Below are 23,132 nucleotides of genomic sequence, written 5' to 3'. Positions count from 1 at the left end.
TGACCTAAAATGACCCCTGTCGTTTTATTAGTTCTTCTCCACCCTGTCTTTTTTTTTAAAAAATTGCTTTTTCTCCTGTTTCCATCCTCATACTTCTGCAGACATGATTCTATGTGACATCTCCAAATAGCACTGTTAAATTGTGCGGCGCAGCCATAATGTACACAGATCAGAAGGGGACATTCTGCCAAAAAGTCTTATTAATCTCTCCAGAGCAAGAGAAGCTGGCCCTGAATATTGAACATCCTTGTTTCCCCTTGCATTTAGTTAGTGTGCTTGTTCTTCAGAGATAGCAAATGAAGATGTACAGAGCCAGAAGTGGAGGGGGGGTGGTGAGGGGAAGGGATTGCGCAAGAGCTGACCCATTCCATTCCTCTGCTTCTCATCATCCAAGCCAAGCTGAATAAAATTAGTCTCTTTGCTTTAATGAAAAGCAAAGCCAATGGGGGTGACCTTGACCTGGTGGGGGGGGGGTCAGCTGATCCTAGGCCATTTGAAAGGCAGACTGCCTGCTGCATCTGAAGGCCATAAATCAAGACCCTGGTTGAACGTGCAACATCTGCTGGGGCAGAAGCCCAGATGTTAAAATGTTTTTTTAAAAAATAAATAAATCATTTTCCCCCCAGGAAAAAAACCCTCTTTTTTTCTCTCCCCCCCCCATGGAAATTTTCGGAAAATTTTACATCTCTAGAGATAAATACATAAATTCTCAGATGTCTTTCATTAAGGTCTTCATGTTATATAGTTTGAATGCCATGTCATAGACATATTATTTGTAATTCTTAAAGAACATATTCCACCCCCCCCTTTTTAAATTTTTTTCAGAAAAAAACAAACAAAAAATGGCTTTGGAAAAAAAAAACCTGGTTCCCTCTCCACCCAATTTTTCTGGGTTTTTCCCAGGACTTTCTATCTGTTGGCAGAAGCTGCTGCACACTTTATAAATGAGGCGAACGGAAGGCTGGAGAAGAAGACAAAAAGAACTTTGCTTAAAACGTGGTACGGTTCTTAAATGGACCGTACATGACAGTTTCCCTAGAACAGTTTTCCCAGATCATGGACACATATTTCTGCAGTGTAGAAATAGAAGATATTTATACAAGGCTGGTTGAGGGAAGGCAAATGAAACCAGAAGACCCACCCATGGAGGAAGAAGGCCAAGCATTGCCTGATGGATTATGCTTGTTATCCTGGCACCATTTCCTGTTCATTCTCTCTCTCTCCCTCTCAATCCTGTCAGGGAAAAGACATACAGTATATCTTCAGTGCTAGCTTCATTTCACCCAGTGTTAAGGCTGTGCTTGGATAAATCTGACCATTCCTTCCACTCTTTGTTGTTTGTCTGTTTTCATCTCAATTTCTTTCCACCAGATTTATGAAGAACTTCATGAACTGCAATAGTTCTTACATATATATTAAAAAGAACCAAATAAAATTCTTACTTATCTATATTGAACACATTCTATACACACGGTTCCTTCTTAGTATGGGCAAAGACATTGCACCTGCTTGCTATGGAGGCGTTAGAGTAGATGGGGACCGAGAGTCTGCATATCTCATAAGAAGTTGTCTCATACCACATTAGAACATGGGTCCATGTGAGCTAGTTCAGTATGGTCTACACATGCTGTCAGCGGGTCTCCAGGGTGTCAAGGGGTTTTCAGCCGTACCTCAAGGACTGCACCTGGCAATGCCACTACTGAGATATACCCTTCACCCTCAGTTTGTACGTATGTAATGTGTTGTTCAGACTGAAAAGGCAGCACAGAACTAGATATGGAATCAGATGGAAACTTACTCTCTTTTTATATCATCTGACATCTGCTAAGTACATAGTTGTGGTTCCACCATCTGTTGAGGTGACACTGAAAGGTAATAGTCTGATGAATTGCTATTGCACTCCTCTAAATTGTGAGGAACAGAAGCAGTCCTTCATTTCCTCTAATAGTGGAAAATATAGTGGAAGGAATTCATTGGTTATGTCTTTGTGTAAGAAATAGACTCCTTGAGGACATACACAGCTACAGGTACAGTACATGGATCAGGTGTTCAGAATTCCCTTTAGGAATTATATATGTACCCATACTTTGGGGCTTGATGGAGTTGTGATGAATACTCATGAATAAGCATATCCAATTTAGATATTTGGGTGTCTGATGTTGAGTAAGCATCTCAATCTGTGGATGCTAGATGGCAACGCTAGCCCAACTGGACCGTGCTGGCTATGGTCTCCAGTTATGAGGTAACACGTGAAAAAAATGCCAAGCTTCTGCTGTTCTGCCTTTCATACATAGTTCTGACTCCACCATTAAACAAGCTGATATACCCACCTCAGGCAGCAGATAACGAGGGGCAGCAGCAGTCCCTGAGTCTGTTAAAATTTCTGGGACTTTCTATCACCTTTTCTTCACCTAAGCCAGCCTCAAGTGTCCCTCAGGTGTCAGGAAACATACTATGCCATCCCCAGGGGTACTGAATCTAGATTTCACTGACACTCCATTTAGCTTCTGTATGTGCAGTGGGAAAGGGCCACCATCTTGTCTTTTACTTCAGGCAGAAAATTTCTTCCTGGGTAAGCTCCATTCATATCCCCTGCAGATTAAGCACTGGTAAAACAGCAGTTCACCCATAGCAGAAGGAAGATGAGCATACAATTGAGACTTGCTCCAAACTGTGTCTCATGGAACCCTCTGTGATATATAGCTGAGCCAGCTGTAGCTTGGTCAAGGTAGTAGGATGTAGCTAATGGCACTGTCTTGTGTGTGGTTTGTGCAGTTGGATTTTGTACTCACGTAGATATACCATCTGTCCCCTGAGTAGTTAAGATTGTATTTCCTCTATTCTGGCTCTATGCACCAGAAATCAATGTGCCAAAAACATCCCTCTCAAAGACCCAGAAAAGGAAAGGCAAACAAATCACCAGCAAAACCTTTTTGAAATCAGCTTAGAATGTGACCTGGGAAGAAAAAAAAAACATTTCGTTGACAAATGGAAGGAGAAGCACATGGAATGATGTAGAATCATTCCTCTATCCATTGAGGCATTTGGGTGAAAACAAGAAGTGACAGCCAGTGAGACAGCTGTAGTAGTCTTGAAAATGAGGGCCAAAGAGTGTCATCACCTTTGAAAAGCATGGCTTTGAGTCACCCATCACAATAGAGTGGTTCTGGCATGAGGTTTGTGGCATTTTCCAAAGGTGGTCCTGAAGACACTGGAGAGGAAGGAAAGAGTTTGCAGAGGTGTGTAATAGGAGATTCCAGAAACGCCACCAGGGAAATAGAGTTCCGTACCCAAGAATCTCAAAAGTTCCTTCAGCTGAAGATGTGAATGCCCTCGCCACTGCGGCTGCCCTTTCTTTCCCTCAGTTTTCCTTTCCTCTCAGAACTAAACCCTTTGCAGGCCTCCAGAAAAGGGTTAATTTGAACGTGTGAGCTGAGAAAGAGTTCCAGCCCCACCTCGTCATTGTTGCCCAAACAAAAAAGGCTGTCTGAATATGAAAGATTTTGCTACCTGTGGCCTCTCTCCCCTCAACTAGGGGCCCGAAAGATCAAAGCTCCCAGTTGTGTGGAGAGGCACACAGGTATCTGGTTGCAGAGCCAGAGATTGGGAGTTTGATTCCCCTCTTTGCCTCCTTGACAAGAGCTGGACTCCGTGATCCATAGGGTCCCTTCTACTTCTGCAGTTCTAAGATGATGATGATGATATCTCTCCTTCTTTATATGAACACAGTGATAGAGCAGGAATAGGGAGCTAGAATGCTGTCACTCCTCACATATTCAGGTTAACTTTTTTTCTGAACACCTAAACAGGCATCTAGTCCTTTCCAGCATAAGCGCCTTCTGGCCTGGGGTGTCTATTTCTCCCTCTCCTCCCCCACCACTTGTAATATACTGGTGATTTTCGCCCAGAGTAGACCTTTGGTCTAGATTGGTGGGATAGAAATCCAATAAATGAATAAATAAAATAAATATATTAATATCCTCTTTTTTTTGTGAGTCCTGGTGTCATTTAGAATTGCTGTTGAGGAAATGAACAACTGATTTATTTATTTTGAATTATTTATTTATTTATTGTATTTATACCCCGCCTATCTAGTCATTTCGACCACTCTAGGCGGCTTTATTTTGGAAGACGCTTGTGTTGAAATTGGGCCTTTCAGAGCTGAAGAATCATAAAGAATCATTGAGCTGAAGAATCATAAAGCTTGCAAGATGACAAGAAGAACAAAAGCAAAACTGAGGCACAGAGATTCTTTGCTGCATTTATCTGTGCAGTCGGAATGAATATGTATATGAACCTCTATAGTACCATTTCATAGGTACCCCCTCACCTGTATGAGCTTCCCCAGGTTTTGAGTTCTGTGGGCAAGAGCTGTCTTTCAGTCTCACCACCCTCACAGGGGTGCCTGGGGAAGACACGAGTGATGAGATTTTCAGTGGCTGGACTCCAGCTGTGGAACCCCCTTGCTTGAGAAGCTTGGTTGGTGGTCTTTCTCTTGCCCTTCCCTTGGCAGGCAAAGACCTTCCTGTTCCGGCAGGCTTTTGGTGCTTCAATGGGCTGTGGAAACAGGAGCTTTGAACGGGTGGCACTGCACTTTGGACATTATTTCCTCTTTAATTTTACTTAATGGTTTATCATCTTCATTGCATATTTAATTGAATTTTAAAACTACATGTCTTTTTTTAAAAAATTTTTTGCAAGCCGCCTTTGATCCTTGCATTAGGAGGAATGTGGGATGTCAATGAGCTGAATAAATTATAAAATATATATAACTCTGGTTTTAAATTGCTATCTAAAAGAACTGCAGAGAGAGAATGGCTTTTAATAGAGTCAGGCTGAATGTGATGTTTTGTAGTATTCTGGAAGGAAGGTTTGTCAAAATACCTGTTCCTTGTTTGTGGTTCCAGGTCTGGTTTAAAAGATAAGGAACTACGAACGGGGAAACCAGAGGCTCATCCAAAGTTGGCACCTAAGTAGCAGATTTAGGAGGTATGCAGGCCAGGGAATCCCAGTCTTCCCAACTATGGAGAGGAGTTATATTTTGTACTCTGAGCTTGGGAGGAAAGAGTTACAAGCAATATGCTAATATTTGCCATGATTACTCCTTTCTTTTGTAAGAACCCTGTAACATAAACATCTTTCAAAAATAGTGTACAAAGTGAAAACAGTATTTTTAAAAATATAATAAAGAACATTCTATTTATTTTTAAAGGTATGTTGAAAGGGGTTTTTACAGGCATTTTTTGAGCTGAATTCTTCAAGTTTACTACAATTCATTAATAAACCTTACTGGTTTTTTTTTTCTGCTCACAGGTAATAAGAAATGCAACAAGCACTGGGACTATCTGGTTGCAACCAGACACATTTTGTAAAAACATGAATTCTAATGGATTACTTTTGAGGCTTTGTAATGAGTTAGATAATGAATTACTTTTACTTTTACCATTTTTCAAAAACAATATTTCAAGCTTTCTTCATACTTAAATGTTAGTAGTTCTTTCTGATTTGCACTCTTCAGTATGGATTATCAAGCACCTCTTTCCTGCAAATCCTCTTTTGTCTTCTTTTGGGAGAAGGCTTTCCCCACCTTTCCCAGCAACTGTGGGGGCTACTTTCTCAGCTGCAGTAAACTGATGATTCAGAGGGAAGGATTCATGAAGGCCTGAAAAACAGTAGAAGCAGAAGCTAGCTTTTAGATTTTTTGTTTTTTGTTTTTTTAAAAATTTTTAATTTAATTTAATTTAATCTTTTATTTTATTTTATTTTGCTGTTGTAAGAATTGTTCTCAATATCAAGCAAATGTAGTCATTGACTTTCTTTGGCTAAGATTGCCTAGATCAGTGGTTGCCAATAAAGATGGGGTATTTGTATACAAATATCCGCATGCAGCTGGAGTTAACTAGGGTCCGCCCCTAAGGTTGGACTGTCCATTCATGCATCTAGCAGCTGCAGCCTCACTCATCCTTCCAATCCCTCTGGGAACCCCACTCTCTTCCTGCTTGGCTAGTGACTCAGCAGCCATGCAGGGAGACTCGTCCTCCCACCTCCTTGCTTGGAGTGGCTAGTTGAGCAGGAAGAGAGTGGGGCTCCAAGAGTCATTGGAAGGATGAGCGAGGCTGCCGCCAGCAGATGTGTGAGTGGACGGTCCAGCCCCAAGGGGTGGACCCTCGTTAACTCCAGCTGTGTGGGGATATTGGTATTTGTATATGAATACCCCCATCTTTAGTTGCTAACCTTCTGTCGATCATGAACTACAACTCCCAGACATCCTGGCCAGCACAGCCAGTGGTGAAGGCTTTTGCGAGTTTTAGTCTAAGAACATCTGGGGGCCCAAGGTTGGTGAACACTGGCTTAGAGTGTTCCCTCCATCTGGTCATTTGTGAGTTTGGGGTTTGCCTAAAAGCACCTATGTATAGCCCTTGAGTCTTCTGCCCCTATACAGAACCACAAGCGCACAAACAATGCATTCTGGCAGGCACTAGCATTAGTCTAAAAATCCTCAATCTGGCTCCTAATTTCCTTTCTCAGAGACATACTGTTTAAAGGGGTGATCCTTTATTTGTTTGCTTGTTTCTTCAGGCTTTATAAGCTTCTCTACCTCACATAGTTTCCAGGGTCTTTTCAGTACAACACACTGAAGCCCAAATTCAGAATATTACATTAAAAATGAATACATCAATAAAACTGTGGGTGGAATTTCTTTTCCTATCAGACAATGCTTGTCTGGAAAAGAAAAGTCTTCAGCAGAGTAACATAGACACATGTCTAACCTCATGTGGAAAGGCAACCCATAGGATGGAAGCAGATGCATTGAGGACTGTGAGTATCTAAGCAGGATTCCAATTTAGGTGGAACCACTCGAAGCACCTCCTTAAAAGGTGACATGCAGGATTATAAGGGAAAAAATTGGTCTCAGGTTGTTCAGGGTTTGTACAACAGTACCTATCTGACAGGGCATTTTTTCAGCCCTTAGTCTGATTTGAAGGCCAATTCAGGGATTTGGAATGTATTCTGGTTTGTCCCCAAGCATTCTGTGGCCCTATATGAATTGATCTGTGCCCTGGATCCAAGTCATTTTGTAAGACCTGTATCAGAAAATCAAAATGGCTATATTTTGTTTCTTCTTGCATGGAGATACATGACATTTGGTGAGATGATATGTACTATAGAGGGGAAGCAAGCCTGCTGTATTTCACATAGCTAACTTTAGTGAGTTGCTTACTAGGTATCTTGAAAGGAAGGAAGGAAGGAAGGAAGGAAGGAAGGAAGGAAGGAAGGAAGGAAGGAAGGAAGGAAGGAAGGAAGGAAGGAAGGAAGGAAGGAAGGAAGGAAGGAAGGAAGGAAGGAAGGAAGGAAGGAAGGAAGGAAGGAAGGAAGGAAGGAAGGAAGGAAGGAAGGAAGGAAGAAAGAAAGAAAGAAAGAAAGAAAGAAAGAAAGAAAGAAAGAAAGAAAGAAAGAAAGAAAGAAAGAAAGAAAGAAAGAAAGAAAGAAGATATCAGTGACCTCATATGTACTGAAGTATGTAGCTTAGATTGATATGGGTTGGAACCATCTCCCTTTTCTCCATATAGATCTGGAACCACTCACTCCAATCTTTCCTACCTACTAGTTTTGCCCATTTATTTTTGGTCCCAGATCAGGCCAGGGTGGCTGGAGCAGGGAGGTGGTGGTGGTGGTGGTGAGAAATCAACAACAATATACAAAAAAGGACAGGGCAGAACACTGGCAGCTGATGTCAGGGAAGTTCTGTTTGTGTGGGTCTCCATAGGCAGTGGTCTTGTCCAAGACAAGGGGAAAATGTGGATAATAGATCTGGAAGGACCTGGGCTGCAAAACAAAACCAACCAACCAACCAACCAACCAACCAACCAACCACAACAAAACAGTTCCCAAGTGTGGAGAAATAATCCTGAAATTGAAGGGAAATATGAATTCATTTCAGTCTCCAGTAACATCATTTAGATCTGTCAAGCTAATCTGAATTAGTGGGTAACTGAACCATTTCTGAAACAGAAGCAAATAAGATGTGTGGATGAAACCTCAGTTTGTGCTCCAGCTACCCCTATGGCAAAGAGGGTTTGCCCCTGCAGTGATAGCATGGTAGAATCAACCACACATGCTATTTTACATTGTTAGTTCTACCATGATCCATGTATTAAGCTCATTCTCCATCTGCTTACCCAATTTCCGGGCTGTCCTGAAACAGAAATCTCATATAAACTACTTTTAGGCCTTAATCCTCAGTTTATACAGTACTTAGGTAAAGGTAAAGGTAAAGGTTCCCCTTGACAATTTTTGTCCAGTCGAGTTCGACTCTAGGGGGCGGTGCTCATCCCCGTTTCCAAGCCATAGAGCCAGCGTTTTGTCCGAAGACAATCTTCCATGGTCACATGGCCAGTGCGACTTAGACATGGAACGCTGTTACCTTCCCACCGAGGTGGTCCCTATTTATCTACTTGCATTTGCATGCTTTCGAACCGCTAGGTTGGCGGGAGCTGGGACAAGCGACGGGCGCTCACTCCGTCGCGTGGATTCGATCTTGCGACTGCATGGTCTTCTGACCCTGCAGCACAGGCTTCTGCGGTTTAGCCCGCAGCGCCACCACGTTACTTGCACAAAATTCCCCACAGATACATGCAAGATATGCAAATATTTGATAAGTAATGATTTTAAGCTATAATTTTCCTTTATCTCTTTCCCCCCTCTGTATTAGTGTTGTGACTGCCTTATAAATCTAACCTGTAATATAGTTAATGTCTTTTACTGGTCATGGACTATAATTATAATAAATTAACCAACTAACTGATTTGTAAATCCACTGTCTAGTTTTTACTTGTAACCCAATCTAATCATTCTGCTTTAATCTGAACTTCACATAAATTGGTCTGAATCAGGCCAATTCAGCTCAGAATTTGGCATTTATCTGAATCCAGAGCACAGCCCAATTGTCCTTGTAGCAGACAAAAAGGTAAAGGTAAAGGTAAAGGTTCCCCTTGACAATTTTTGTCCAGTTGTGTTCGACTCTAGGGGGTGGTGCTCATCCCCGTTTCCAAGCCATAGAGCCAGCGTTTTGTCCAAAGACAATCTTCCGTGGTCACATGGCCAGTGCAACTTAGACACGGAACACTGTTTACCTTCCCACCGAGGTGGTCCCTATTTATCTACTTGCATTTGCATGCTTTCGAACCACTAGGTTGGCGGGAGCTGGGACAAGTGACGAGCGCTTACTCCGTCATGTGGATTCGATCTTACGACTGCTTGGTCTTCTTACCCTGCAGCACAGGCTTTTTGCGGTTTAGCCCGCAGTGCCACCACGTCCCTTCTTGTAGCAGACAACCAGATGAAAACTTTCAACAAAGGTGTTACGTGAGAAAATGCATCAGCACCTGACAATAACTCCCTGACTATATTCTGAAGTAACTGCAGCTTCCCAATCAACTTCATGGGTGGTTCTGCATAGAGTAGGGTTATTTCAGGCCACTTATCTCACTGCTCATGGAAAAGACCAACGCTAAGGGGATATTCTGCATCATGGGCAGCTCAATGGCAAACTGAGACAACCTCATGGTGACCAGTGAGACTGTGAGTTCCAATGCCTGCTACTTCTAGACATGGTTATTGATGTCAGCCAAAAATATCATTGTGGGATGCTCCATCTCCATATCTAATATGGCTTCATCCAAGTCTGGGAGGCTGTTGAGGAGCAGGGTGGATGGCACTGTTATGGGTCCAAATCCTGCTGCTTCCCCAGCAGTGACAGTGCACCGGTAACATCTCCAGTCTGCCTCTACAACCCAACAGCAGGTCTTCTAGAATGACTGAGAAGGAAGATAGAAGACATATGGACCATAGCAAATCCCTGTGGAAACTGCTATGAGGAGGCCACTTTAGGCAGCTTCTGCTCCAAAATTCACAGTCTAGGGATTATACTGGAGAGCATCCAGCTTGGAGATAGCTCTGTGGGTTGCCAGCAATAGCAATTGTTCCCCGAGCAGCCATTTATTTACCTAATTGCTCCTTGAAGCTTCAAAAGCATTACAATGCAAAGCATGTAAACAACACATATTTTCCATGCTGCCTTCCCAAAGGGAAGAACCCCTGGCTAGAAAGAGATTTTCCTTTCTATTTTAACAAGAAGAGAATGAAAGCAGGGCTTGCCAAAGGAAGTCAGCTCTGTATGTGGGTGAGGGGAACAACTCTCAGTGGGGATGTGAAGATCTTGCGACGTCTTTGTCGCATTTCTCAGAAGCCCACCCACCTTTTCTTCTGGCTTTTCTTTCATTTCCTGTCAGGATCATGAAACTTTCTGTTTTTCCACACACATTTTCTTAGCGTATGAAAGTATTCAACTTACCTAGTTTCCATTAGTCCCTATTCATGTTTGTACAAATCTTTTTTCAGCTGCATCATTTTAGGCATCCAAATTTTAAAATTATGCACATTGCTTGGTGCAGACTATTGCCGAAATCATATTCTGTAAGTTATGCCATGTAAAGTTGATGATGTCATCAGTTGTGGCCATTTTTCAGAAATAAAAATATTCTGATTCCCTCCCCATAGAATCCCTTGTGTTGCAGGATCTGTTGGGAGCTGTAGGTTATTATCAAAATTATGTAGGCTAGCTTCCAGGACAGAATTACAGCCTGTATTTATCTGAAACAGCATCTTGATCTTGTCAATGAGTGACTTCTTGAACGGTTGTGCCTCTCCATTCCCAATGTAGTTTGGGAGGTACAAAAAAAGCTACCTTTGTTGCTTAATCCACTGGAATTCTTTTCTGTTTCTAAGCTCAAGTCCTATCCAAATTGAGGGAGGGGGGGGAGATCAAATGTAGCCATCACTGGCTGCCAGTGCCTGGAATCACTGGGCTATCTGAGGTGATCAAAAAGATTATTTTGAAAGGGTGAGTAGTGAGAGGGTTCCAGCTCCATCCCCTACCTATTGCTATCTCCTGGTCAACAAGGACAGTTTGGACAGTCTACTACTCATAAAGCATGTTCATGAGATTGGAAACTGATTTTTCAGGATCCCAACCGTAAATGGAGATCTTCTGTGTAACAGAAACTTTTCTTTCCAAGGTGTTCCTCACTGCATGGAGATAGTGAGAACTCTCTCCCTGCTCATACTATCAAATCAACCCATCAATTTATTTAGCATTCCAACACCACAAAGGAAACCCTTTACAACTGTAGTTCTTGACCATTGCTGAAGGTTGGGATGGCGGGTTGTTCCACTGGATTGACATCTAGACTTGTAACCGTTTACTTTTCCAAAACATATCTTCCCAAGCTCAGCGTAGCTCCCTACAGAACTCTGGCACGTCCCTCCTCTCCCCACAGTTAGTTGGCACCCTGGTTTCTTCTTAATGGATAACAATGGTGGGATTTGGCACAGATTGCAACACAGCGAATGGATCAAAGATCTTGGCAGTGGATCCACAGTGGATCTTGGCAGAACAAGTGATGCGTCAGCAGCATAATTGCAGCCTTTCCGGATAGAGTCACACGTGGCTTTGTCCCAAAAGGATATTGCTGATCTGGGCCTTGTGGCGTTGCTTGAGAGACATAAGAAGAACAAGAAGAAAATCGCAACTCCTCTTCTCTTCCAGCCCCCAAGCATGTGTAAATGTTTAATCGTATCTGTGAGACAACCATTTCCAAGCCTTTGCTAAAGTTCCAGATTGCTCTGAATTAACTGCAGATTGGACCATAACAGGGTTTATATTGGACTGGCATGTTTAATCCCTGAATGCTTGGACACATGTAAAGTTCAGAATTTAGGAAAATTAGTTTTTCAAATAATTAGATATTGTTTTCATTCAAGCCCCCCTCAAAGTAGTTAGCTTCTGCTTATTAAAGTTATTTTAAAGGAGCTTCTTACATTCCTGTTCCTCAAAAGTAATTAAAATAGCTACCCTTTGTTCCTTAAATGCAATAATGTCCAAATCCTTTTAATTCAGCAGTACAAGGCACATCACAAGCCAGGACTTAAACCAGATAGTATTCTTGCTGTATCATTTAATGAGACTACACCCTCAGAATGAAAGAATTGCAATACTCATCTTCCATCAAGTCAATTCTGACTTTTCAGGGTTTTCGAGGCAGAGAAGGGGGTTACCATTCCTGTCTTCTGGGGGCATTCTGGCTCTAAAACAACTCCCAACTTCTGGCTCTACAACAAAATACCTAAACTAAAGAGCTATCCAGTCAGCTCTCAGAAAGAAAAAAGCAACTGAAATTTTATAGTTATATTGCAAAAGGAACAAAACATCCCTTGTTAATTCATGCCTATAAGGAAACTATTTCAACTTCATTAGAGCCTAAAACTGTAGACAGGACCAAGTGTGATAGATAAGCTTCAATGTTCTTTTATATGCCTACTTTAACCTCAGATCATTGAGCATGGTGGAGGTTTGAAGGGAGGACTCTGTACAGGGATAAGTGGACACCAGAGTTTGGGAAAGCAATTTTTTTTGGTACTGTAATTCCCAAAATGCCCATGTCAGAATGGTTATAGTAGCCTAGAGAGCAGCTTGTCAATACTCTAAATTTATCCAACCAGGTATAAATCTGGGATTCTGTTAATAATTATTATACTACCAGCACCACCCCATGGGATTCAAGGGCATAGATGAGCCTACACCTATTCTGGTTCTTAATGGGACCATAAATATTACATGGTGGGCTCACTGCAGGACTCTGTGAAAGATAAGATGTACAATACTTCCTACTATAGATGTCTGTTGAGACCATTTTAGGACACTCAACCTCATGTGTGTCAGACAGTGAAATTAAAAGTGGAAGAAGAAAGAGTTCAATGTGCTATAGAATGGCTGCAGAGCATCTAGAACTCCATAGGTTGTGGGTGCCATATCCTATTGGCCCATCACAGTCTAGCTATGGAAGGAGAGGCAATTCATCAACATTTGGAAGGCCACACATTCCCTATCCCTGCCTATGGCATCTTGCACCAACCTAATGGCATCCAGATACAATGGACAGCAACTCCCATCACCTCCAACACCATATTAGTTTTTCATACTCCCTGAGAGTGATGGGAGTTGTAAGCCACCGCTCTTCTACATCAGAGAAGGCTGCTGGATGGAATTCTCTTTCCACACATAATATTGCACAGAATATGCAAGAAGAGAAGGACTGTGCCCAAAGTTTGTTGAGCCCATTTTCAAGCATTTGTTTGGGAAATGAATGCTCTTGTCAACACTGGAGAACGCTATTATGAAGTCAGTACTAATATCTACACATTAAATTGGGACGTTAGAAATCCTGGTAAGTACTTGTATTGCTCCCATTTCATGCTGCTTTTCTCACAGTGACACTGCATTATTTGATCCTCTTGGGGCTTTATACACAAATATGGAATGAGGCCTGCTCTTCCAAATCAATTGGCCTAATTTGTTTTGATTCTTCATTAAGTTGTTGTGTAGCTTTTAGAGATAAACCTCTCATAATTCCTATTCCTGTGAAGTTGAGTCATGGGAGAAGGTGGAGGCTGTACAGCCTCTTCCCACGCTGAATGGGTACTTAGCGTTTCCGTACAACTTCAAAAACATGTTGCAGCAAAAGAGTGACAAATGAGAAGGTTAACTGACAAGTGGCTTGTAATAGCGTGTCTTTATGAGGCCCCAATTTGGTTAGCGCATAGCTGGAATGAAATGTCGCTTCATCAGTGCGATAGTGGCAATAGTTAAAGTGCATGTGTTCATGGCATCAGTTCCCATAGCTGTAGTGTGGATGGATGGATGGATGGATGGACGGACGGACGGACGGACGGACGGACGGACGGACGGACGGATGGATGGATGGATGGATGGATGGATGTGCATGAACATGAGAATGCATGCAAAGACACACAGACAGAGGACAGCAGTGGTACAAAACACAATACTCCATTTTTTGTTTTTAGGAAATTGATAGCAGCTGTTTTCAACCCATAGGCCTTCACAGTCATGCCTTACTTGGTCCACTGTGTACAATGTTAGTGAATTCCCAGATTAAAAAGATTCATTTCTTTATTAGTGACAGTCCCCAGCATTGTGCAGATTAAAAAACTCATTCATTTCTCCCACACCTCATTCTGCTTCCTCTTCTCTTCCCCACTACAAATGTAGTCTTTCTCTCTCTCCCTTGTCACTCATCATGAGCCTTTCCCCAAACCTTCTCTCTTCCCCACAGCTCATTTTCCTTTCCTCTCCTCCACCATAAAGCTCATTCAACATTTTTTTCTCCTAGCTCTCCTCTCCCACTCAACCAGGGACCCTAAGTTTTCCTCACACATTCAGACTGGCTATATTCTAGTGTCCCAAATCCAGGCAGCAATATTTGCATGTTATTCAAATTATGTATGCCATATGAAAAGAAAACCTATTATCGGTAGCATGCAATCTTGCATGCTTCTCATTTGACATGGACTATCAGCAGGGAGCGCACCTTGCACCTGCTACAAACTTACTGTAGTAACAGAGGCTTTTCTCCCATGCCTCAGATTCCTTGAGAGAGCCTTTTCCTTCATGCTGATTCGTTTGTTAGCTGCCTTTCCTTTTCCCCTCCATTTTTTACTCTCTAGAGCTAGATGTGTAGAGATGTAGCTCCACATTTATAAAAGAAACAAGCACACAGAAATGTAAAAATAAAAGCCATCAACCTAGAAGTATCCAGACTGATCATTATTCTTTTTCCAAGACAGGAGGTGGGACTGAGCAAATCTTTCTGTATTTTTCTCTGCGCCAGAAAGAGAATAACCAAATCCCGAATCCCTCAAGCGCCCAACCCTCTCTCACCTCAAATCCCAACTCAACTTCCAAAGCAGTTCCATGATTAGAACTAGAGATGGGCATGAACCGCTGAAATGGCAGTCTGTGCCAGTTCACTTCTCAGCTGAACAGGTGTTCAGAGCTTCCTAGCCCCACCTCCTCCAGTGGATGCTCACTTAGAGGCAGTGCCCCACCTTCCTCTGGGCATTGCCCCTGAGTGGGTGTCCACCAGAGGAAGCGGGGCTGGGAAGCACAGAACACTTACTTGGCCGAGAAATGAACCAGCACAAACTGCCCTTTCAGTGATTCATGCCCATCTCTAGTTCTGATTTCCTAAAATTTGGGATCCTGCTGGAGACATCTATCCTGAGTGTCAACCCTTACCCTATTTGCAAAATGGTAGCAAGAAACAGTGCTATACTGACCTGAATCAGGGCTAGATTTGCTTTTGGGATTCCTCAGCTAACTGAGCCTGGATTTCTGCTTGAAGCCTCCAAATCAACATTTGAAAAAATTTGCAGGAAAAGTCACCCCAAAGAGGTGAGGGTGGTGAGAGCTGCAACCACACATTTTAGTGGAAGGACAGTTGTCAGGTGAAGATGCATGTGGCAGTTAAAAACACATGTGAAAGGACAACCACCCCACAACTGTTAAGTGGACAATTTAAAGTTATCTGGCTTTCCTAACCATCTATTTGACCCTATGAATGCCAAATGGGATAGGAAGGTGTTGATCCACCTTAAGTTAAAGAGCAGCTCCTTGCTCTGCCCTGTCATCATCCTGGAACAGCACAAATGTCCCTGATTAGATAGATTTTTGCACATCTATCCAAAGCCATTGTACGTGCTTGGTAGGAAACATTAGCCAATTTCTTTGGAGCCAGCAGATCTGAATGAGCTCCAGACAGATCCTTTCACAAATCTATAGCTTCTAATAAGAACATTACTGATACAGCAGTCAAGATATTGGTAAACATGCTATTTGCCTAAACCTCTGATTGATGATTGTGGAAGCCTTAGACCAAAATCTGCAACAGAACAGGGTGGTAGAGTCCAATTGTGTTAGAGGGGTTTTTATACTTCAGAGTGTTGTGTGTGTGTGTGTGTGTATGTTGATGGTCTTGTAGGCCCCATGCCCATAAAACACAAACTCCTCACAGGTAGAAATCTAACACATCAGGAACAAGGAGTCCAGGCTAGCACCTATAGTACTATTTCTCTACTTCTAGGGAGTTTTAGAATCAACTTTCTGCACTCAGAAGTAACATAAGCTGTTTGTTCCACTGGAGGGTCTACACATGCTTCCCATCAATACTCTGCTGTATAGATCCAGCCTCAGAATAATTGCTCTTCATCCAAAAGATAGATCTTCATGGAATGTCTCAACACATTATCTCCATCTGCAGCCTCCTGGTAATAGTAGACGTGGATGAGAGCAAGCAGAAGACAGACAGTTTATGAGCAAGGAGTTCTGACAGACTCATTTTCATGGGTTTACTTCTTCTCCCTATCTCCATTCTGTACCATTTCTGGGGGATATCCTCAAATCTGCCCCGAGGAAGAGAAACATGCACATACTCTTGCACACATAATTTCTAAAGGACACATTAGTGTATATAGGCCCTCGTTGGCTAAATCAAATTTGTATACATTTCAGAAATCTATGCCATGGTTTTGCTCATTTTCCAAATGTTCATATGTTGGCAAATACACACACACACCCCAGAACACACAAGAAGCCTGGCAACATACCAACTGCTAAGTACAAATTAACTGGATATTGTCGCCAGTTCTGTGTTCAGTCCAGGATGTAAAGAACTGGGTAAACCTACTTCTTAAGAAATTAAAATCACTTGACGGAGTGAATTCTCATACATTCCCAAGTAGACTGCCTAGGGCTACTGAGTAGAAGCTGGACAGAAGTGAGAATATATATCAAGCGATTGTTTTAATGACTGCATCATTTTATCTCCCTTAAACTATAGCTCTGGCCATCTTCCATCCTTTTAGAAAGTAACTCTAGCAATACAGCTTCCATTGTGTCCAGAAGCCATTGCCAGCTATTTTGAAAATAGTTTAGTTGCTTTAAACTTCTCACAAAGCTTTCCCCCCCCCTTTCATTTGAGGGAGGGCAATTAGCTTCAAATGACTTCTTGCACATCCAACAGTCTGCTGTGAAAGGGATGTCAGAGGCATGGGAATGGCTGACATCTCAGATGAAAATATAATCACAGAGATCTTAATTCACAAGCCATGTTGAATGGGGGGGGGGAACGGGACACCCTGCTCCCTTAAGCAGGTAGTGCATTAATAAACACAGTAGCTCACACAGTCACTGGGATAGAATGCATACAAAATGCCACATCAAGCTAATTATTTCTTCAAAAGCCATTGTTATCACAATGAATCTGTTTTTTTCTTTTTTAAAAAACACCACTTAGTCATGCCAGGATTGATTAGAAAATGGAATTGCTGAATGGGATCTGTTCAGGATCCAATTAAGAAAGGTAGAGCAGGAGCTAATTCATACTTGAATTCCCCCCCACACACACACACACTTTTAAGAGGATGGTTAACATTTGTTGAAAAAAATATATGGATTAATTTTTTTTACCAAAACCCTGATGAGCAGTTGATTGTATTTCTGTAGGATCAGGCCTATTTAGATAACAGTTCAGTCATACAACCATATCTAGATAACCAAGGACTGAAGTCCCTCCTCCTTGAATGAAATATATTCCCCACCCCCAATGCATTCTGAGAGACTCGTGGGATAATCAAAATAAATAGAAAAGAGCGTTGGATGGAAAAAAATTCACCTTGGGAGAAAAGGATATTTTCTTCCTTTGAAAGTTTCTGTGGGTTTGATTTCTCTTCCCTCAGTGGAATGAGGATAAATGCTGAAATACTGAAATGTCACACTGGAATGAAGATACGTCCTTTGAGCAGCTCGGCTGCCTATTTAAATTTTCATTGGTGCATTTACGCATGCAAGCACCCATCTGTGAGTGCATGGCTTTGAGTTTATATCACGCAATAGGAGCACTTCAATGGAAAACTGAACAGAAGGTTAGAACGGCGCTATCCACCAGCACGGCGTTGTGGCCAACAGACACACTGAGAACCTGGTCAGCTAGGTGTGGATGTAATTGTGTTCAGTTACATGATGTGTGGCAATAAAAGCAAAAAAGTCTTTTCTGTAAGGACATTCTATGTCAGGCCCATAAGAACCTTGCATCTTTAGGATGGTGTGCACTTGCTTGAATGTTGGGATATAATCCTCATCTTGAAAACTGTAGGAGCCAGTGAACAGATATAGCAAACAGTGATTTTTTTTTTTTAAAAAAAGAAGGGATTGGTGGAAGAAACAAGCAAACAAAAATGATAACCAGACCTTCCAAGAGCTCAGATGAGGCCCAGGCCATTTCACATTATGGGGGCCTTTCACTGTTTGGGAAGAGAGGCAAAAATATTTTAATGTTAAGAAGAGCATTATTGTTATTTTCATTTGTAGAATGCATGACAGCATTCTTTTATTTAGTTTAATCTTTAGGCTGAGGTAAGACCTCCCCTTGGGAGTTGAGGTCCAGGTTAAACGGTCCTGCTGAGACCCACTTACCGGGTCTGAGGATGACATTGTCTCTGTTGGCTTGAGGCCGATTGTCTGACCTGCTTGGAAGGCTCTGTGTTTTCACCTCTTCATATGACTGCCGTTGTGTGCTTTTAGTATGTTTGGCTGGGAAGGACCTTTTTTGGGCTGGGGTGATTGTCAATCTATCCAGCACTAACCAATTGTTCCCTCCCTGCCTCTGAATTCAAAGAGAGCTCCGCCTTTCTGCTCAGTGACCTTTTCCTCTCTCAGTACTCTGTTAGAAGCAGTGAGTCTGTTGTTGAAAGCAGTCTTGTTTGTTAGTTTGCTGACTGATCTGTTCATCTGCAAGTAATGGGACCTTTTATTCTTTCTCCCGCTAACATCTCAGAGTGAGTTATTGAGACTGTAAGTAGAAGCTTAATAAGAAAAGGGGTGGACTAATCTGGGGAATTGGATCTGGGCTTTTCTGGTCTGTGAATCCCTGCAATTCTGCTGTATTGCTAGACGGATTGAACCAGAAATTCAATACTCTGCAACAAGAATATGTCACCACGTGCACAGGATAAAAAGAAATGGAGGGAGAGGTTGCTGTTGCAGTGACCTGTAGCATCTGTGCCACATTCTTCTTCCTACCTGAGGATGTAAAAAGTTACCTTCAGTGAATACAGACTTGTTGCCCTGCTTGAAGAGAAGATACAGCAGCCTGAGGCTGACCTATCCATGCTTCAGATCAACCAGAAAGATGAAACCTTTTGGATAGAGCAGAGCAGATTGAAAAACAATACTTCATATGGGGGGAGGGGGAGAACCAGAGGACTGTGACAAAGAGAAGAAGGATGCATGAGGAAGCATGCTGTATCCTTGGAACTACAGAATTGATATCAGGCCCTCCCTTTGATTAGTGATTTTGGTCCACTGGAACAGGGACAACACTCTTGGGCTATGAAAGTTTCTGTGACAGGAAGGATTCCCATCACTTCCTAGGGAAGAAGATTTAGGATAGATGATTCCCTACTAAGAGAGACAGCGGTTTGACATCTGAGAAGATGTCATGGGAGGAGCACTGTCTTCCCAGTGTGAAGAGCCAGAAATATGACAGATAGCTTGCCAAGCCTCATAATGTCCACTGACTACTATCCAACCTTTCTTATCAATGTGGGGAATGACCGATGCTTCCCAACACAGCCTACAACTAGAGCCATGCATGAGTCCCACCGTTTGACCAATTTGGTGCTTTGGATTGGGCCCTAGTATGACATAGTATGGCCCATGCCCCTTTCCATCATGCCTGAGCCAAGGTCCAGGCCAATATTTGACTTCCAGAAATAGGAATAGCAATCCACACGTATCTCAGGCTCACAGGCAAGCTGGAGAAACAGAAACATTCTTCTCCTGGCCCGTCAGACAGCCAGGAGTTTCCAGGCACTCTTGAGACAGCTCTTGCATTCAATTTCTTGTGCAAAATTAAGCTGCAGAACTTAAGCCAAGGTCTCTTCCCCTCGAGAAGCACAGCACACAGACACACACACACGCAGAGCAAACAGAGAAGAAATAGGTAAACAACGCCTCTGCTTCTCTCAGTTATTAAATGTCAATGCATGCACCCTTCCTCTTTCATTTCATCCTCCTTCCTATGAGAAGAAGGTTGGGCCCAGCAGCCGGCTTTTTCCATTCCTACTCAAGCACATCTGGGGTAGAGACCTCTAGGCACTCATCTCTTCTCTCTCAAGTCCATTCCCAATCCAGTTGTTAGCAGGTCTCCCAGCAGGCAAAGCAAGCTTGGCTTGGGGCACAAAAATATCTGCCCTGCTCTTGTCTCACTTCCCTGCCACCTACTTCAGGAGCTCCCACCTCCACAGGTTCCTACTTCGCGACTACCTTGGTGCTCTCCTTGCTTTTACTTTAGCACGGCTAATGACAGCATGAGAAGAAAACCTGGCAGTCCAACAACATCTGCAGGGCCGTATGTGGCCCACACCCTGATGTATAATGCTTTATCAGTGCCCACAGGTATGCACAGAAGATTGTGAGAGCACCCTTTTCTCTCTTTTCAGACAGAGCAACATCATCTGAAGCATAATAAATACCTCAAAATGATCCTCCGTGTCCTTACAAGATTTCCAAATATTCTCCGGAACCTATGTTCCTTATGCTTTAATTAGTGTATCTCACAAGGACTACAAGGCTTAATAAATGCCACTGAACGGATGACTGACAGTGCATCATCCTACGCACTGTGCTTTTGAATGACCTGGGAAAGTAGCTGGTATATATTTTCAGACTTATAAAAAAAAGTGTTCCTCATAACCATCCTTTTCATAGGGGTGATTTCATTTGGAGACCACTCCTGATTGAAAAAGCTTTGTTTCCTTGTTTAATCTGCCCACCACCCCATTAACTCAGGTTAAATATAATTACAGTGGCATTTTACTGTCATAATTAACTTTGAACACATAGCTGATTGAAATAAGCAACTCACAAGGCAAAAAAAAAAGATATGAGGTATTACTGCTCACCCAATAACACAAATAAATGCATCTTTGACTAATATAGCTTGTACCAATAAAAACCTTGAACAAAAATACATCTTCTTTTAGCTCTTTTCATGAATGACTACTCACTCATTGGGAGAAAGTTGTCAAAGAAGAACTCTAAGACAGACAAAAGTGAGACAAATATAAAAGTAGCACATTGTTCAAGAATACATTTCTGTATAGTTTTCATTTCGCTTCTGGAATTGAATTGCTGTACATGCATCGTATTACTTGAGCTTGAAATCATATGCCACTGTGATCAGGAATACTATTATCCTTAGCCCTGGGACAGCCACATTCATTTTCTTTCAGTCACGGATTTACTGGCTGATGATCTCAAGTTCCTCTCTGCAGTGAAAGCTGTTGATACTGATTTCACAGGGCAAGCGCATCACAAGGTTTTAATCTGAACTTTACAAGAAGTGCAATGGGTTCAGCACCATGGATAGCAACTTGACAGGCCCAGCCAATCCCCTGACATCACGAATCATCAGCCCATGGCGCCTATCGGTAAGATGGATGCTAGGTATGTACAAAACAAAGTATATGTGCAAAACCAGACCAAATCAAGGATGTTTGTGTGTGTTTTACTCCAGAGCCTCTGTTTCCCAGTAACAGAGCAGCACCCCAATTACTATCATTCATGATGTTAAAAAAGAGGATCCATGATTTGAACTGAGAAAGGGAGGAAATCACTATCAGAACAGAGTTCCTGGCTCCAGAGAAGGTGACAAATGCAAGCTGAATGTCCATCAAAGCTCAAGATATCCCCCAGACACTCCAGTCAAGAGGAGGTGAGGAGAGTACAGATGAGATCCTCATGTCCTATATGTTCTTTTGTAGCTTGCAGAGGGAAAGACGTGTGCTATTGTTTAGGTACATTCTGGAATAGTCTTCTTCCTTCTCTAACTTAGTTTATGAAACTTTTCTGAAGTATTATGTTGTTGCAGCTGCTACACTAGGCATTTTGCCGAGCTGTAGGCCAGAGTTAAAGACTTGCACTGCTGTTAAGGCAGACTTTTTGTATTCTGAAACACTCTATTTTCTTTCTCCTCTACTCAGTTTACTGAGGGAACTGACCTAAGCGTATTGTAATATTGTCAGAATATTAGGACTGAGTGTTTACGTGACTGTTGAAGGATGAGCTTTCATTGCATAGATCAGGCAATCAGGGCATCAGGACCTGTCTTCCCTTACCATCCACCAATTTCTTTCTCTCTCTCTCTCTCTGTCTCCTGTTTTATGTGCTTGTACAAATATCTATCAAAACATTATTAAAGCCTTGCTACCACCAGAAAGCAGCATCTTATAGAAAGGATTCTTAAGTGTCTGTTGTTACTTCCAGACTCTTCGGAAAACAATTTGCAGAAGCTCATACGTTGGCAAAATTAAAAAGGGTGAAAAAGAAGGGGAGGGAGAAAGAGGCATTCTAAAAACTAATAGATCTATTTCAGTGTGCCTCACTATTCACTTCTTCAGACACACACACACACACACACACACACACACACACACACACACACACACACACACACATATTTATGGTGGTAGAAGTCATGACCTAATGAGGATCATCATCATTATCATCATGTGCTGTCAAATCAATTCTGACTTATGGTGAGCCCTTCCAGGGTTTTCCAGGTAGGGACTACTCAGAAATGGTTTACCCTTCCCTTCTTAAGGGGCTGCCCTGCGACTGTGCAGGTTGCCCAAGGCCACACAGTCCGGCTCTCCTTCCAGAAGGAACACCGGGGAATCGAACTCCCAACCTCTGGCTCTGCAGCCAGATACTTAACCCACGGAGCTATTCCCTAAGAGAGGCAAGAGACAAAGTGGCAGTACATCAGCAATAATTACTTGAAATTGGTGGTCTTCAGCAGAGTGATGATCTGCAGGGAGATAAGTGATATATCAAGTACTTCTGGCTGTTATAGGAATGTTGGAAATTGTTTCTAGGGCAGTGCCCCCCTTTAATTTGGCCAATGTGCCAAGACATGCTAAAATGACTGTTTCTTAGGAAACTGGAAATAAGAAAGGCTGTATACTTATCATGGGCTAGAACCAGGATTTGCATTCCATAGACAAAGGGGTCCTGCTTGCAGAAGATACTGTCATCCAATTCTTAAGGATCTCCCTTTCCCCACAACTAACTCCATTCATCATGTTCCTTCTGACCCTACAATGTAGCATTCTCAGGGGGTATAGCTACTGCCATGGGGAGGTTAGGACAGGAAAGT

The 23,132-nt window shown here is 42.4% G+C and overlaps 1 long non-coding RNA gene across 1 annotated transcript in view; it reads right to left on the bottom strand.

Moving 5' to 3' along the window:
• Positions 1–1,535: 1,535 nt before the first annotated feature.
• LOC144586505 (uncharacterized) overlaps positions 1,536–23,132 on the bottom strand; it is a 43,898-nt gene continuing 22,301 nt past the window's right edge. Inside the window, exon 2 of the long non-coding RNA XR_013541362.1 lies at positions 1,536–5,662. This is a non-coding gene — a long non-coding RNA (uncharacterized LOC144586505). The remainder of the gene's footprint in view (positions 5,663–23,132) is intronic.

Source organism: Pogona vitticeps, chromosome 2 (assembly GCF_051106095.1).
Source record: "Pogona vitticeps strain Pit_001003342236 chromosome 2, PviZW2.1, whole genome shotgun sequence".
Classification (NCBI taxonomy): domain Eukaryota; kingdom Metazoa; phylum Chordata; class Lepidosauria; order Squamata; family Agamidae; genus Pogona; species Pogona vitticeps.
This window is presented reverse-complemented; position numbering and strand designations above follow the sequence as displayed.